At 45.3% G+C, this 17,142-nt stretch overlaps 1 non-coding gene and 1 pseudogene across 1 annotated transcript; both read right to left on the bottom strand.

Moving 5' to 3' along the window:
* Positions 1–3,572: 3,572 nt before the first annotated feature.
* LOC100943629 lies at positions 3,573–13,513 on the bottom strand (annotated as a pseudogene).
* On the bottom strand, positions 9,428–9,534 carry LOC111722645. The gene has a single exon (XR_002771378.1). It is a non-coding gene; the product is annotated as a U6 spliceosomal RNA (small nuclear RNA).
* Positions 13,514–17,142: the final 3,629 nt, after the last annotated feature.

Here is a 17,142-nt window from a genome sequence, read left to right as displayed (position 1 = left end):
GTAAAGGAATTTTAAGAAGTTCAGTTCTAGAAGAGAATAATGGAATCAACTAAATTTTAGTTGAACAAAATACATTAGAAAAAGTTTAAAGGAATACTTTCTAAGATATAGTGTCATGGCAGAAAGACATAGGGAGGCATCTTAGTGAAAGAACATTCCCAGAATTACTACCTGGGTTTTTCATTTTGGGGGGAGGGGTGGTGGTGGATGGATGGATCACTTTCTGTGTCTTTTGATTGAAGACAAGAGTGTGGGGATGATTTTGGTATGTCTACAGCATGTGACATTATTTCTGGCACAAATGTACACGCAGGCTTTGGAAAGGGTCAAGCTTCTTAAGCCCTTGCTTGACCTGAATGCTCTGTGGATGCAGAGATGAAAGGTGCTGACTGCACATCAAACAGCAGCACCCTCTCTGGCTTCAGTGCCCTTGGATTCAGGGTGGCACCAGGAGACCCCCAGACACGCTCACAAACTGTGCTGGTTTCACGAGGTTCAGTCACTGGACTCCCTTTAGGCCAGAGTCCCTCAAGCCTGATGGGGAGGGCCTGGTGTGAGCACAGTGGGGAATGAGAAGTGCAGGCAGGGGCCATGGTTGCTGCTCAGACCGTGAGCTGGTCACACCAGCTGGCTGGATTGGGCCGGCATGTCACGTGGTATCTGCAAGCCTCTGTTTCCCTACTTGTGAGAAGGGACTGGTTCTCTCTTAACAGACTCCCTGTGAGATCAAATGGGGACTGCATTTGCAGCCATGTCTGTACACATTTCCAGGCCATCGGAAACTGTGGAGTGAAACAGTGGTCTGAGGGCATCTGCCCAGAGAAATTGAAGGGGTTGTTCTGAAGCAGGGCACAGAGCAGGCAGGGTGGGCCAGAGGGTGGTGGGGCCCCTGCAGGCCCCCTCTCTCCACACATGGCCAGCGGGTGCCTGTCTGTCTTTGGGTGGGCTCACATGCCCAGGCATCAGCCTCTGCCTTTCCCCTCAGGTTCTTCTTCAGCTCTGTGACCTCAACTTGGTTGGCCTAGTCTGCGTGTTAGCTATCAACCTTTACATCTTTATTCGATTACTCCTTAATTCGGATGGACTCCTTAAGGCTGCAAGGTTTTTAGGTATGCCACCGCTATGTCTGGGGCTTCCATGTCCACACTCAGCCTCTCTGCCCCTCACTCCAGCCACCTTCTGGGGCAAGAGGGTTGGGTCTGGAGTCAGCAAGGGGGAAGAAGCTGGTGGGAGCCAGCAGGGCCTGGTGTGATCCTGGATGGGCCTCTGCAGGTTTCTGCACCAGGGTGTGCTGCTTCCAGGTGGGTTCCCCACCTGCAGGGGCTGTCTGCAGAGGGGACAGTGGAGGGGGCAGCTTGATGGAGCTCTGCTAAAAGAGCCGGGAGTGTCCAGGAGCCCAGTCCTAGGGAGCCCAGCTGGAAGTAGAAGGAAAGATGAGCCCAGCTTAAGATGGCATCCAAAGGCACTCTTAGGTGTGCTCTGAGTTTGTGAAAAAAAAACACTTAATTGTAAGATCTTGCTATTTTAGTTGAGGGTGTTTATGTGTATTTTATTTTGTTTTTAGTACTGCAAAACAGGAGTACTACATACAGCTGAATGTTAAGATGCTGCTCAACAGACACAATATTGTGTTTGGTGATGACACATGGACTAAGTTAGATGAACATTTTTTGACAAGAAATGAGTAGTTCATGTCTTTTGTTGACACAAAATTAAAGGTTAAAGACACACAGGGAAATTACTAGTTGGGGCCAAGTAATAGTTAATATTTTCCTAAATACAATGTCAGGTTCATGACTATCTTTTCCATTTTGGTAGTGTATTGTCAGAAACTGGTTCACATGTGTTGGTTTGGGGAGTAGGCAGCTTCTGGTGTCTGTCAGGAGCCAGGCCCTAGTCAAGGAGTGGCCCTGTCGTCAGGATATACACCATTGCACCTGCTGTTTGTACGGTGGGAGGACAGGATGGAGCCCAGGAACTTTGCAAAGCACAGCACTGCAGAACAGTGGGTTGTGCTGATGAGGCTGTGCGCCTTATCTCTTTAGTCTTTTGGTCAGAAAATGTTCATGAACTGCTGATGTGTGTTGGATCTCAGGAGGTGGGATGTTGAGGCTGCAGAGTCAGGTTTACCTGCTTGAAGCTCTTCATCTTGTCCCACTTCTGGACTGCCTCACTCCCACCTTACTAAGCTCATGTGTGGGAGTTTAGAGCTGTGTGAGGGCATGGACATCCTGGGGCAATCCTAGCACCAGGTTAAAAACCACCCATGGGCCTTGCAACCATGGGCCTCACACCTGTAATTCTAGCACTCTGGGAGTCCAGGAGTTTGGACATCATAGCAAGACCACATCTTGACGCAAAAAACACCTGAAACGTATTGTAAGGAAGACATATGATTTAGACCTGTGCAATTCCTGTGTTATAAAGAAACAAATTGGTAGAAGTTGATACTAAGTTCTGCTCATGAGGCAGACCTCCAGCTGGAACATTTGGACTTATGTTTGTGTCAGTCAGAGCTGGCATGGTGGTTTGGCCATTTTGAGGGGACGGTCTTCCTGGCATTGTGTGGGGTCTTGAGGCTGCTCAGGGAAAGTTTATTTTTATTTATTTATTTACTTTTTAAGTCACCAACATTTTCATGTACCCACCTTTGTGGTTTGAACAGTCTAAACATTATAAACCAAATCAACCTCTTTTTGACCCAAGTTTGTGATAGGAACCATCATGATACCAAATAGTGGCAGTTTTGTGTCAGCTTGTTTTTCTGGCCCCTTCCAACCTCTGGCTGTCACTTGTCCTTTCTTGGTTGTCCCTTAACAGTCTACTCTAACCCCTATAAAACAGGGACTGAAAGTACCAACCTTGTTGTTATGAGGGTGAAGAGAAAGCCAGGCTCTTGGGAACATCCAAACTCCCAATGGGTCCACCTCATCCTTCAATGAAGCTCCTTCTCAGGTCGTGTGTGGTGCCTTATACCCATAATGGTAACACTTTGGGGGACTGAAGCAGGAGGATCACTTAAGGCCAGAAGTTGGAGACCAGCCTGAACAAGCGTGAGACCCCATATTTACAAAAAAATAGAATAATCAGCCACAGATGGGGGCATGAGCCTATAGTCTCAGCTATTCAGGAGGCTGAAGCAAGAGAATCACTTGAGCCTAGGAGTTTTGGGTTGAAGTGAGCTATGATGACACCCTGAACTCTAGCCAACAAGACAAAGCTAGACCCCACACTGCAACATAAAGCTCATTCTCATCTATCGTGGTCTGTGAACTAGATAACTTGTAAACCAAGCTCATGGTTCCACAGGCTAGGTGAAAGCCTAGAGGATATGGTACATGGGTTCTGTGACCACCACTACCAACTTCCAACCTAGAGGACTGGCGAGTGAGCAGTTCCAAGACCACCAAGCTTATAGTTTCCTGTGGGTGTATCCCTCTCTCATGACCGGTCCTTGAGGAGAGCCCTCTCAAGTCCCCTCCCACACTTGGAACAGCTGAGGGATGTAGCAGAGGCCATTGCCTGAGTAAACAGCCTGAGAGGGTCAGTAGGGGCACACTGACAAACCATTCTCAGACTTGGTACCATTTGCTCTTGGGGAGGTGAGATGGGGCCTGGGCAAGGACAGCAGCCAGAAGGTGTAGGGCAGGGCTGTCTCGGTAGTGGTAGTGGTCAGGCTTGAAGGCGCCATCACAGGGCATACCCAGGTACTTGGTCAGCTTCATATTCAGCTTACCCACGTGAGCTTCAGCCACTGCGTCATCCAGCTTTTTAGAGAGGAAGTGAACTCTAATGGGGTACTTGTCTGGGTGAGTCCAAAGTTCAATTTGTGCCAGTGCCTAGTTGGTGAAGGAGTTACTCATCACAAAGCTTGGGTGGCCCGTGGCATACCCTAGGTTGACTGGCTGGGCCTCGGCCAGCAGGACCATGTGCTTGTTCTTCAGCAAATAGGTGCCCACCTGAGTCTTAATGTTCACCTTCTCCACAGCATTCTCATTAAGGCACTAAACATCTGTCTCCACATCAATGTGTCCAGTGTTACACACGACAGCATCATCCTTCATCTGCTCTAAGTGCCAATGGAGAATGATGTCAATACAGCCTGTGGTGGTGACAAAGATGTTGCCCTCTTGACAGGCCTCATCCATGGCGGTCACCTCATAGCCCTCCAAGGCAGCCTGTCATGTGTTGATGGTGTCAATCTTCGTGATGATGAAACAGGCCCCAAAAGCCTTCAGAGCCTTGGCACAGCCCTTAGCCTGCTTACACCACCATAGCCTGCTACTACCACTCCTTTGCCCACAATTATATCTGTGGCCCATTTGATGCCATCAATGAGGGACTTCTGACAACCGTAGAGGTTGTCAAACTTATTCTTGGTGACAGAGTCATTGGCATTGGTGGAGGGCACTTTCAGGATCCCACTGGCCATCATCTTGTTTAGGCTGTGGACCACAGTTGTAGTCTCCTCAGAGATGCCACAAGTGCCTGACAGGAGCTGTGAGTACTTGGTGTGGATGAGGTTGGTAAGGTAACCACCATTGTCCAAAATCATTTTGAGAGGCCTGTCCTCGAAGTACAGTGTCTGCTTCATGCACCTCAGGTACTCCTCATCTGTCTCACCCTTTCAGGTGTACATTGGAAGGCCATCCTTGGCACTGGCAGCTGCTGCATGGTCCCGGGTAGAGAAGACATTGCAGCTTGACGCTGCACCTCAGCATCCAGGGTGATAAGGGTCTCAATGAGGATGGTGATCTCTGCAGTCATGTGCAGGCAGCCGGCAATGCCGGTGCCCCTCACAGGCTTGGAGGCTCAGTATGTCTCCCACATGCACTTTAGGCCTAGTATCTAGTTCTCCGCCATGTCCAGGGCTTTGTGCCCCCAGTCCGCTACGCTGGTGTCAGGGACTTTGTAGGGCAATTTGTCAGACGTGGGTTTTGTTTGTTTCTTTTTAACACCTCTGAGCAGAAAGTGGGCAGAAGTCTTGGTAGAGCAAGGGGAAGTAAGCAGCACTTCCCTCCATGCCAGTACAGGCTGTGTGTGTGATTGGGAAGCAGGGCATGCCTGCTATTAAGGTGAAAGAGAAGCAGGCCTATCTCCATTTTGATATAATTCTCTTTGCAGAGAATCAGTAGGAAGGCAAAATAGACCTGATTCCATTCTGTTGTTTTGCTACATTTTATTGCTTAAAACACACAAACAAAACGACAACAACAGGTTCCACTTGCCTCCCCACCCATTGCATAGTATTTTAAGTGTATCTGGTTAGACTGTTAAAATTAATATTGTTTAGAAAGTCACTAACCCTTGTGACCAACAACCTTCGTGATTATGTAAAGTGATCTGCATACAATGTGTATATAAAATGGAAATGTTAACAGAACAAGCTTAACTCTATTTTACTATTTACTCCTTTTTACCTTCAAAACTAGTTCCTCTTGTTTTCCCTCCCAGTGTAACTATAAATGCCAATTTTAGCTAAAATTGTTAGTAATGTAAGTTACTGACCATGTAGGCCCTATGATTATAGCTTTTTATGACCATGTTGTTTATGGCCCTCACCTGGGAGTCCGTCTCCCTACATTACCTAAGAACATTGTAGATTGTATTTGTTTTGTAAAAATTACTAAGTGCTCGTGATCATAATGTTGTGTAAATTAAACTGCCTTCCCCTCGGGATCTCCCCTACTTGTTTTCACCCCTCGTGATTTCCCCCATCTGCTGTTTTTCGCTTCTATGACTATATTCATCTGCCCCCCAGAAATATTTTGCCTTATATAAACCAGAGCCTTAGACAACTCGGGGCTGCACTCAGAAACCCCACGTTGAGACACCAGGGCAGTTGCTGCCTGGCTCTTCAATAAAAGGGCTCCTCTTTACTTCAACTTGTCTGGTGGTCTGGTCTTTGGGAGAGCTCCTGGGCATAACACTGCTACCTGGCAGCTGCCCCAGCACATTGTCCAGAATAGGCAATCAACAGTTGTTTTACGTAGAGAAGTAAATTATTTGGAACCGGTTGTGTATTTGCTCTTTACTGAAAATGCTTGCAGAGAGCTGGGGTTGAACACACCTGCATTTCCTGTGAGACACATTTGTTCTTCCCTGCGTGTCGCCTGGGGGCTTTTGCGAGGCCCTGATCTGAGCACTCAGGGTAGGGAGCCAGATGGGAGGAGCTGTCAGGAGTGTTGTGGCCATTTGGCTGGACAGCACGCCCAAGTAGTTGGCAGCTGCCTCGGTAGCTACAGGTGGTAGCTCCTCTGGGAAATTCCAAGCCCCTATGGGACAGGCCCTTGTGTTGGGTGTTAGGGTTAGGGTGTTTACCGTACTGTGTTAGGGTGTTTTTGGCCAACTTTACAGGTGGAATCTTCCTAGATGGGAGAGTCTCCAGGCTGAGGGACAGCATGGCCAGGTACTTGGCAGCTGCCTCGTGACTACTGGTGGCAGCTCCTCTGGGAAATTCCAGGCCTCCCAGGGGACAGCCCTTGCATTGGGTGTTAGGGTTAAGGTGTTACCCATACTGTGTTAGGGTGTTTTTGGCCAACTTCACAGGTGGAATCTTCCTAGATGGGAGAGTCTCCAGGCCAAAGGACCTAATTTTGAGCATTGTGCCTCCTGCTGCACCTGCAGAACAGAATAAGGTCACTGGCTGGCAGGGCAGTGCCACCCTCCTGCCTGGAGAGGTGGGGCTGTCTTTTGGAACCCTCCACTAGGTCCAATGCAGACCTTCCCCTCGCTGCCCTCCCCTCCACCCATTCTGTTAGGAAGGCAGGCTGAGTCTGTCACCGCAAAGGCTACTCCTGCTCTTCTTGTGAAATAAGTCCTATGAGCAGAAGAGTGGGTGAAACACTCAGGTACATTTTAAAAATAACAAAAGAGTAGAAGCCCATAAGCTTATGCCCCACCTCCATAGCCTCAACACGGACCTGTAAGCAGCAGCCCTCCCTTTCTCACAGATGTCTGGTTCACTTTGGACGCAGGGCTCACATCTCCACAGAAGGCCATTCTTGTGTGCCTGTTCGTGAGCTCCATACACGAGGCAGAGGGTGCACTCTCCCACTTCTTTAGCTCTGTGTGTGGCATGAGTCATAACACCCTGGTCTGTGCTTCACTCACTTTTGCATGACGTGTTGCGTTGTGTGAATGTCCCAGTTTCTTCCCTGGTCCTTTGTGATGGGCATTTCCTCTGTCCTGCTTTGGAGCTATCGTGAATAATGCTCACATCTCCTGGCATGAGCCGGCAAGAATCTCTCTTAAGTCTATGCCTAGGATGGATCCTCTGCCCTTTCCGGGCTGCTGCAGCTGTGCAAGGCCAACATGTCTCCAGAAAGGCTGAGTCAAGTCTCCCTCAGAGCATGTGGCCTCGCCAGGCCCAGGCACTGTCCCATCTGCACTCCTGCGTGTACCAGTGTGGGGTGCCATCAGGCATGCCTTCAGGGGCATTTCTCCATCACTAACACAGTTAAGCCTTTGGTGTTCTCTCTTTTATGAAGTGCCCATTCAATCATTTAACTATTTTTCTCTTTTTTTTCTTGAGTCATAATTCTTTTCTGTTGTTGTTGTTGTTGAGACAGTCTCACTTTGTCATCTTTGGTAGAGTGCTATGGCATCACAGCTCACAGCAATATCCAACTGTTGGGCTTAAACGATTCTCTTGCCTCAGCCTTCCAAGTAGCTGGGACTACAAGTGCCCGCTACAATGCCTGGCTATTTTTTGGTTGTAGTTGTCATTATCGTTTGGCATGCCCAGGCTGGATTTGAACCCAGCTCTGGTGTATGTGGCTGGTACCCTTGCCGCTAAGCTAAAGGTTGAGCCCAATCATAATTCTTATATATAATTCAGTCTGTTGTTGGTTATGTGTTGGAAATATTTTTCTAATTATGTTGTAGTGTAACTTTATACTTTTTCATGGCATCTTTTATGGCCATCTGCCTTTAAAAGTACTCTCAAGAAATCCTTACATGGTCTGAGCAGAAAATGGTATTATCAAGTATTACCTTCCAGGAGCTTTTATAGTTTCCCCCTTACATTTATTTATTATGTCTTTATTCCATGTGGAATTGGTTCTGGAGACCAGTATGAGGAAGAGGTCCCATTTCATTCATGTTTTCCCCAATGCACCAAATGGTACTGGCTGCATTTTCAATCTGTCCATCCCTACTATTCAATCACACCCTGCCAAAAAGTAAGTCTCCTTATGTTCTCCTTATGGGCTTTCTCCTGCCATCTCTAATTCATCTCACTGATGTCTAAGTTTATTTATATATTCTTACACACTGTGTTTACTAACAAAGTGTCGTGGAAAGTGTTGATTGCTAGTAAGGCAAGTCTTCCTACATTACCCTTCTGGTAATGTGTGTTGCTTATTCTTGTCCTTCTGAAATTCTATTCATTTTAGAATCAACTTTTCAAGTTTGCATACACATAGACACCACACGAATACACACGCACCCACAAAAAACCTGTTGGAATTTTGAATGAGGTCACATTAACTGTTAGGGGAAAGTGATCCCTTTCCTATAATTCTTCTAATCCTTGAATATTAAAAAATCTCTCCATTTGTTTCGGTGTTTCTAAAATGTCTCTCTTTAAACTTTATAATTTTCTCCACAAAAGTCTTGCGTATCTTTTGTTGGGTTTATTTATGGGTACCTCACATGTAAAAATGCTATTGTAAATGGTATATTTTCCATTTTCTAGCATTTCTTTTTGATATGTAGGAATGATGGTTACATCCTTCTTCCTACAAGATGCATTAGCTAGGTATAGAGCCCTAGATTGTCTTCCTGCCCGCCAGCACGCAGAAGGTCTGGTTCAACTTTGTTCTGGCTTCCATCAGTGCAAAGCTAGTTCATGAATAACTTTTCGAGAGACAATCTTTTTATCACTGAATATTTTAAAAAATATTTTGTCTCAGGCATTTGACATTTTAATTTTTTTATCATTATTATATTTTTAACATTTCTTTTATATTATTTTAATTTTTTTTATTATTTTTTTGAAACAGAGCCTCAAGCTGTCCCCCTGGGTAGTGTGCGTTGGCATCACAGCTCACAGCAACCTCCAACTCCTGGGCTCAAGCAAGTCTCCTGCCTCACCCTCCCAAGTAGCTGGGAACACAGGCGCCCACCACAGTACCTGGCTATTTTTTGGTTGCAGCAGTCATTGTTATTTGGCAGGCCTGGGCTGGATTCGAACCTGTCACCTTAGGTGTATGTGGCTGGTGCCTTATTTTATTTATTATTTTTTGAGACAGAGTATCAAGCTGTTATCCTCAGTAGAGTGCCACAGATCACAGCTCACAGCAACCTCCATCTCAGTCTCTTGGGCTCAAGCAATTCTCCTGCCTTAGCCTCCCGAGTATCTGGGACTACAAGGACCCACCACGATGCCCAGCTATTTTTCTTGTTGTAGTTCTCATTGTTGTTTAAAAATATGGAACGCTTTGTGAATTTGCATGCCATCCTTGCACAGGAGCCATGCTAATCTTCTCTGTATTGTCCCAATTTTAGTGTATGTGCTGCCAAAGACAGCACTGTCACTTTCATTTTATTATGTCTACAATTTTATTTGCCCTTCTTAGAGTTGGTGACTTCTGACAGCGTTGGCAAATTCTCAGGCATCATTCCCTTAAATAATACCTTTTCCCAATTTTCTCTTCTCTCTTTTTGGGACTCTGTTAATTAAACTTATCATAGAGGCTGGGTGCCTTAGCTCACCCTTAGAAGCCTGGTATTCTGGGAGGACAAGGAAGGTGGATCCCTTGAGCTTAGGAGTTGCAGAGCAGCCTGAGCAACAGTGAGACCTCCTCTCTACTAAAAATAGGAAATCCAGCTGGGGGTTGTTTGGGGTGCCTGTAATCCCAGCTACTTGGGAAGCTGAGGCAGGAGGATCACTTGAGCCCAAGAGACAGAGGTTGCTGTGAGCTATGATGACGCCAGGGCACTCTACCCTGGGTGATGGAGTGAGACTTTGTCTCCAAAAACAAACAACAAAAGCATGTCATACTGAGGCATGAGAGTGAAAACCAGAGCTAAAAATCTATCCTAGTCACCCTGTATTAGCCAGGCCACAGGTCTTTGCTATCTGTATGCCCCTCACTTGACATATGTTGGGCCTAGACTGTGACCTTGTAACTTCCTTAAGCCTCCGTTGCCTTTGAGGGCAGGTAACCTGACTGGTTTCAAGGGCTCAGGCAAACCTGACCTTCCCCTTGAGTGCCGGGACCTTCGGATGTCATCCCTCACTCAGTTTTATGACCCTCACATGCACTCTAGCCCTGAAAAGTGGATAAAGAGAGGCAGGAGATTCAGGCGGGCAGGGGGGTGGGGTGGGGGGGTGGCCCTCGGTTTTTGAGACACTAGTCTCCCGAGTACCCCCTGGCCAGAAGAATAAAGCCGCTTTCTCTAACCAACTGGTGCCCAAAAGAAATCTTCTCTCTGCATCAGTTTCCTGCTACAATAGATTTCAGACTGTACTTTCATTCACTTTCCTTTATAGTTTGCATTTCTTATCTCTCTGGACCTATTTAAGTAATTTCTTCAGCTCTTGGTTCTAGTTTAGTACTTCACTTTTCAGTTGTGCCAAATCTATTGTTAAATCAATCAAATTTTTAAAAAAATTTTAGGCCTAGTTCTCATTTCTGTAAGTTTTGTTTGGTGCTTTTCCAAATCTGCTTGGTATTTTAAAAATAGTTTTCTATTCTCTTCAGATATTTTTTAACCTTGTCTTTTATTCCTTTAAACAAAATAAGCACAGTAGCACAGTTATGAACATTTATGTCTTGGTCTGTGAAATCTAGTACCTGAGGCCTCTGTCTCCACTACGGCTGCCATAGGCTGTCACACATCAGCTTTGTTTCCACATGTACTTAGTCAGTTTTCCTTGGGAGCTGCTCATTTTCTTCATAGATTTATTCATGAGACATCTTTGAGGCCTAGGATGAAAGTCAGTTTCTCAGATGACATTCCACCTGGCACGCGGGAATGACCAGTCTAGACTCACACAGCTGCAGATGGTCTGGTCATCCACCCGGCTAGAGTGAGGGTAGCTGACACTCCCTCCACACTCAGTGTGAGTTTCTTTCTTCCTTCCACCTCTAAAATTCCAGCTACGTGATTCTCCTGATTGCTTTGGGTGTGGGGAAGAGGTTACTTCTGGCACACCCGTGCCTGGGGGGGAGGTCTCAACTTCAGGGGATGCTTATTGGTGTCCGAGTCCGGCTGTGCTCTGGGTTTTCATATTGAAGATGTTTCTGTGTTTTTTTTTTTCTAAAGACAGAGTGTCAAGCTGTCACCCTGGGTAGAGTGCTGTGCTTTCACAGCTCACAACAACCTCCAACTCTTGGGCTTAAGGGATTCTCTTGCCTCAGCCACCCAAGTAGTTGGGACTACAGGCACTCGCAACAATACCTGGCTAATTTTTGGTTGTACCTGTCTTTATTTGCTGGGCCAGGGCTGGATTCGAACCCACCAGCTCAGGTGTATGTGGCTGGCACCCTAGCTGCTTCAGCTATAGGCACTGAGCCTAGGTTATGATTTTTTCTTTTTGAGACAGAGCCTCAAGCTGTTACCCAGGGTAGAGTGCCATGGCATCACAACTCACAGCAAACTCCAACTCCTGGGCTTAAGTGATTCTCCTGCCTCCGCCTCCTTAGTAGCTGGGATCATAGGCACTGGCCACAACTCTCAGCTATTTGGATTGTTTGTTTTGTTTGCAGCCGTCACTGTTGCTTGGCGGACCTGGGCTGGATTTGAACTCTCCAGCTCAGGTGTATGTGGCTGGCACCTTAGCTGCTTAAACCACAGGCGATGAGCCTAGGTTATGATTTTTTTTAAATCATTAATGTTTGTGTTATTTTTCTGTATCATGCAAATGATTCTGTGTTTACTATTCTTTATTTTATTAATATTTTGTGTTGAATTAATGGATTTTCAAATATTAAACCAACTTTCCATTCCTGGAACAATCCCTGGAACAAGATCATGTGGTATGATCTTTTCTCTATAATATGGCTACACGTGGTTTGTTAATGTTTTATTCCTGATATCCAGCTCTGTGTTAAATGTTCATGGCTCAAGGCACTCTTCTCTTTGAATAACATTGTTTGGCTTTGGCATCAGGTTAATACTGACCTACTAGAATTAGTTGAGAGATGTGACTTCCTTCTCTGTTTTGTGAAGAGTTTGTTACGTAATTGGTTCTCTCCCCCACCCTTCAATTACTTGGTATAATTTACCAGTGAAGCCATCAGATCCTGGGGTTTTCTTATTGGCTCACTTTCTTTACTTATTATATGTCTGTTTGGATTTTCTATTTGTGCTTCAATCAGTTTTGGTAATTGTGTTGATAAACTTTCTAAATAAGAAAGCTTATTTCAATCTTAGGACATAATAAAGTATAGAAATGTTTAAAAGACTCAAATCCATAATGTTACTATTCTTGTACTTCAAAGTAATCTGTGAATATTTAGGATTTCATGTTCATGAATGCATTGGAGACTCTTGTCCTGCTGGAGTCGGCAGGATAAAACCTGCAGCCCTTGGGGCCTTCAATATCCTCCCATACTTAGAAGGTGGGCTTGGCCTCACTGTCCCGGTCACTAAGAGAGAAAAACTGAGCCATGTCTGGGAAGATCCTTAGCAAGATTAAACATGAGGATCAGTGACAAGTGTCTGGCACAGAGGCAGCCACACAGTCAGGTCTGACATCAGGGGTAATGGGGACACCTGGTCATTGAAGCAGCAGGAAAACCCATGGCCTCCTTCTTGTGGACTGCAATGAGGGGCAAATTTTGGCTGAGTTTGGGATGGAGCAAGCTGGGGGGCCATGCCAGAATTTCCATCAATTGTGTCTCTAAATCTTCTGAGGTACAATCAGAATAAAAGACTGCTTCTGATATCTCTAAAGGTGGCTGTCAACTCTTTCTAATTCTACTTATAACACACACATACACACGCACCCCAAACACACAAACCCCACACACACATAACCACACTTGCACAAACACATAAGCATAATCTTTGCCACATGTGTTTTTCTTTAGTTATTCCCCAACATTTGATTATGAAAAACTTTCAACATCCAGAAAAGTCAAAAAGGATGGTACAGAAAACACCCATAAACCCAGCAGCTGGATTCTATCATTGCTAACATTTTCTCTGTTTTGTAAAATCATGTAACTATTCGTCCACTAGGTTATTTCAAAGTCACCTGTATACACCACTACCCCCACCCCGTTCATGTGGATTGGCTTCGCAGCCTGCTCCCTCTCCCACCCCATGAGCCCTAGGTTCAGAGAACCTTTGATCCCTAAGACCCTTTGTTCCTCTGTGTACAGCATCCCTAGGTGCCCACAAAGACAAACCCAGCCTGAACAGCCACTGGGAGCCACAGCACTCCGTGGAGCCCACCCCACCTACCTCTTCCTCTGAGCCACTGTCTTTGTCCAAAGAGGGTGGGCACAGGTTCTCGTTGGTAATCACCGCTCTGGACTTCTTGCAGGTCTTCTGTGCTCTGGAAAGGGGCAAAAGGAAGGGGGCACACGTCAGCACGGGTGTTATCTGCTTACCTCCTTTCCCTGAAGCATGGCACCCGGAGTCTCCCAGAGGCTGCCTGAGTTCACTGCACAGGGAGAAATGGCAGGAACGTCACCCTGGAAGGACCATGAAGGCCACAAGAGGGGCCTCCCCACACCCTACAAGCACCACACTGGGCCCTCCGTTTCCAAGTCTGTGTCCTCAGTGCAGAGATGTACCCTGGTCCCTATGATATTACTAGCTCCTGTTGGTTTCCTATAGCAGACCTAGGACCCTAAACAGGAGGGTTGACCTAAGTGTCCAAATAGGTCCAGTGTAACCACATGTGCCTCTAGCAACAGCACCATGTGAGGAAAAATTCAGAAATTCCAGGTAAGACAATGACAGGCCCTAACGATGCTGACCAGGTAGACAGTGTAGAGAGCTCAGGGAAGATGTGAACTCTACTGGGCCCTCATCTGACCCTAGTGTGGCCTCTTTCCAGTCCTTGCGGAATGTGTCAGCTCACTGCTGCTGGCTGACACCCAAAGCAAAGGCCACTAAGCTGGCTGTGCGTGACCCATGGAAATCGTGGTAACAACCGTTGTCATAAACCCCTGAAATTGTGACAATTTGCTGTGTAGCAAAGAAAATGAATACAAGCCTCATGGTGGGCATTAGCTGACTGGAACTCCCATTGGATTAGATGAGAAGAGTCTTCACTCTTGACCCACTCCCCCTTCACACTGCCAGCATGTCTGCTCAGTGACAGTGCATCCCCTCCTTTCACTGCCCACAACAAACAGTTCAGAGACATGCTCTCGGTAAACTGGTCTGATAGCTATTATTAAAAAGAAGCCAATTACCAAGTTTTACACAAGTTCTCTGCTAAGTTATGCCTATGATTGATTGCTGCTGGCACAGGCATTTACTATGTGGATTTTTTTGGAACTGACATAGTGTCATGCGATCTAGACATAGTCCCTGATGGAGAAGCCTATGACTCACCACAGCAGGCTTGCCCTGAAGAATAAGGAGCTCATAGTCTAATCAAAGTGACACCATTCGACACTGTCAAAAGGCATCCAGACCTACACATCAGAGATGTCTAGATGAGGGGCACAGGAAACATGACTTTCCTTCCGTGCCCTAGTTTACATACTGGTTGTGAAGAGGGGACAGGAGAATCATGTTGCTTTTACACTAAGCTACACAAATGGCTATACAGCCTACTAATGTTAAGGAAATCTGTTTTATTTCCTACTACATTATCCCATTATTTAAAAATTGCCCATCACAGATGAATTATTTTCTAAGGTCATTTGAGTTAAGACTAGAATATACTTACTGTCCGCAGAGATAAAACTCCAGTAAGGTGATGACTTACCAGTCTTCAGATGAACTTTTCTCATCTTTTTCCTATGGGGGTAAATGAAAATTCACAAAATAAAGGAAGACATTGTTGGCAATGATCTTGTTCTTACACAAAATACAAGTCCACTATTGGCTGGTTTGGACAATGGTATCTTGCATTCTCCTGAGACCTGGGTCTGAATCTCGGGGCCGAGGCAGTGCCTGGTACACATGCACCTGTGTCTTCATTTCTCTGCTAACAACCTGGTGGTGGGACTGCTGGCCCTCTAAGTACATGTTTACCTTTTTAAGCAACACCAAATTGCTCTCCCACAGGGTGGAATTTATGATTTCATTCCCTTTCCCCCAGCAATGGGTGGGGCTTCATCTCCTTATCTCCAGGCACCTTTTTTTTTTTTTTTGAGACAGAGTCTTATTTTGCCATCATAGCTACCCCTAATACTTCTTTGCTATTATGAATATTGTATACATCCCATTTAATAGACTATCTTCAATGTTTCTCACCCAGAGTTTACAGCTTTCAGGGTATATATTTGCCCCAGTTTATTAAAAATTATTCTTTTTGCTAGTATTGTGAATGGAATAGCTTTTAAATAGAACTCAGATTTTTCACTGCTTGTGTATATGAATGACTAAATGTTGCATCTTGATGTTAAGCTGATTAGTTCAGCTAGTTTTAAAATTTATGTTTCAGGATTTTGTTGCCTTCAAATAACCACATTTTACTTCCTATTCGATGTGCCTTCATTTTTCCTGCTCTGCTGTGCTGGCTCCAATGTTATTGTGGTGTCAGAAGTGGTAGAAGTGGACACCCTCACCTGACCAAGACTGTAGGAAAAAGTGGCCAGCATCTCCCCATGAAGGATGATGGCAGTTAAAAGCTCTCGACGGGCTGTTTGCATTTTATTCCTACATTGTTGAGATTTTTAAAATAATTGATAAAATGTTTTATATTGTCCAGTCCTTTCCTTCATTGATTGACATAGTCATGTGGTTACTACCCTTTATTCCGCTGATATGTTGTGTCGCAGTAACTAAGTTTTCGACCTTAAGCCACCATTGCATTTTTGGAATAAATCCCATTTACTCATACTTTTTATTTTTATTATTATTATTTTTTGAGACACAGCCTCAAGCTGTCCCCCTGGGTAGAGTGCCGTGGCATCACAGCTTACAGTAACCTCCAACTCCTGAGCTCAAGCGAATCTCCTGCCTTCCAAGTAGCTGTAACCGCAGGTGCCTGCCACAATGCCTGGCTATTTTTTGGTTGCAGCCATCATTGTTGTTTGGCGGGCCCAGGCTGGTTCAAACCCACCACCTTAGGTGTATGTGGCTGGCACCTTAGCCGCTTGAGCCACAAGCGCCAAGCCTACTTATAGTTTTTAATACTGAATACATGTTCCTGGACTGAGTTTGCTAGTATTTTGTGAAATATTTTTATTTCCTGTATTTCCTGAATGGTATTGGTTTATGACTGTCTGGATTTCTTATCAATGAATGGGTCAAAAAGTGTTACTTCCTCCTGTTTTCTGAAACAGCTTATATGAAATTGCTATTTTTTTCTTAAAATACTTGGTAGAAATCATCCATAAAGGCTTCTAAATGTGGGATTTTTTTCTTTTCTGGAAGATTTTAAATTAGTTCTTCAGTCTCTTTGCTCATTACCTTTCAATTCAGACCTTTTCTTTCTCCTGGAGTTAGTGATAATAATTTGCATCACTTCACTGGAGCAGTAACTGCCTTCCTTAAGTGAGAAGGTATGTATTAACCTTAGAAGATGTATAATGAAGTACAGAGATGTTTGGGACCTGATCCCATATTATGATTTTTGCATTACAGAGTCTTCTGTGTCGTATTTGGTATTTTATGTTCTTGAATGCAAAAGAGAATCTCTCTTGCTGGGGTGAGGTGCAGAAGGCCCATGGTCTCAGAGTTCTGTCTTCATGGAGCAGAGGATCTTCCTTATTGCTTACCCTTGGGTGACAACACGGGGAGACCCTCAGCAGGATTAGGTGTGATGACCCATCACAAGCCTCTGACATGGTGGCAGTCACGTGGCCATGGCTGGTCTGCATTCCAGAGTCAGGATGGTGCCATGTGGAGTCACTTTCTGGCACGTGTTCTCTGTTCCCAGTCACAGAGAAGACAGTCTGAGCATGTTCACCTGGATATAAGGTCACAGACAGGAGGCACAATCATGACAACACTCATACATTCATCTGTCTTTGCTTCTTCTTCTTCTTTTTTTTTTTT

This window comes from Otolemur garnettii, unplaced genomic scaffold, assembly GCF_000181295.1.
Source record: "Otolemur garnettii isolate 467f Iridium unplaced genomic scaffold, OtoGar3 scaffold00300, whole genome shotgun sequence".
Taxonomy (NCBI): Eukaryota; Metazoa; Chordata; class Mammalia; order Primates; family Galagidae; genus Otolemur; species Otolemur garnettii.
The sequence above is the reverse complement of the archived record's forward strand: the minus strand, read 5'-3'. Positions and strand labels throughout refer to the sequence as shown.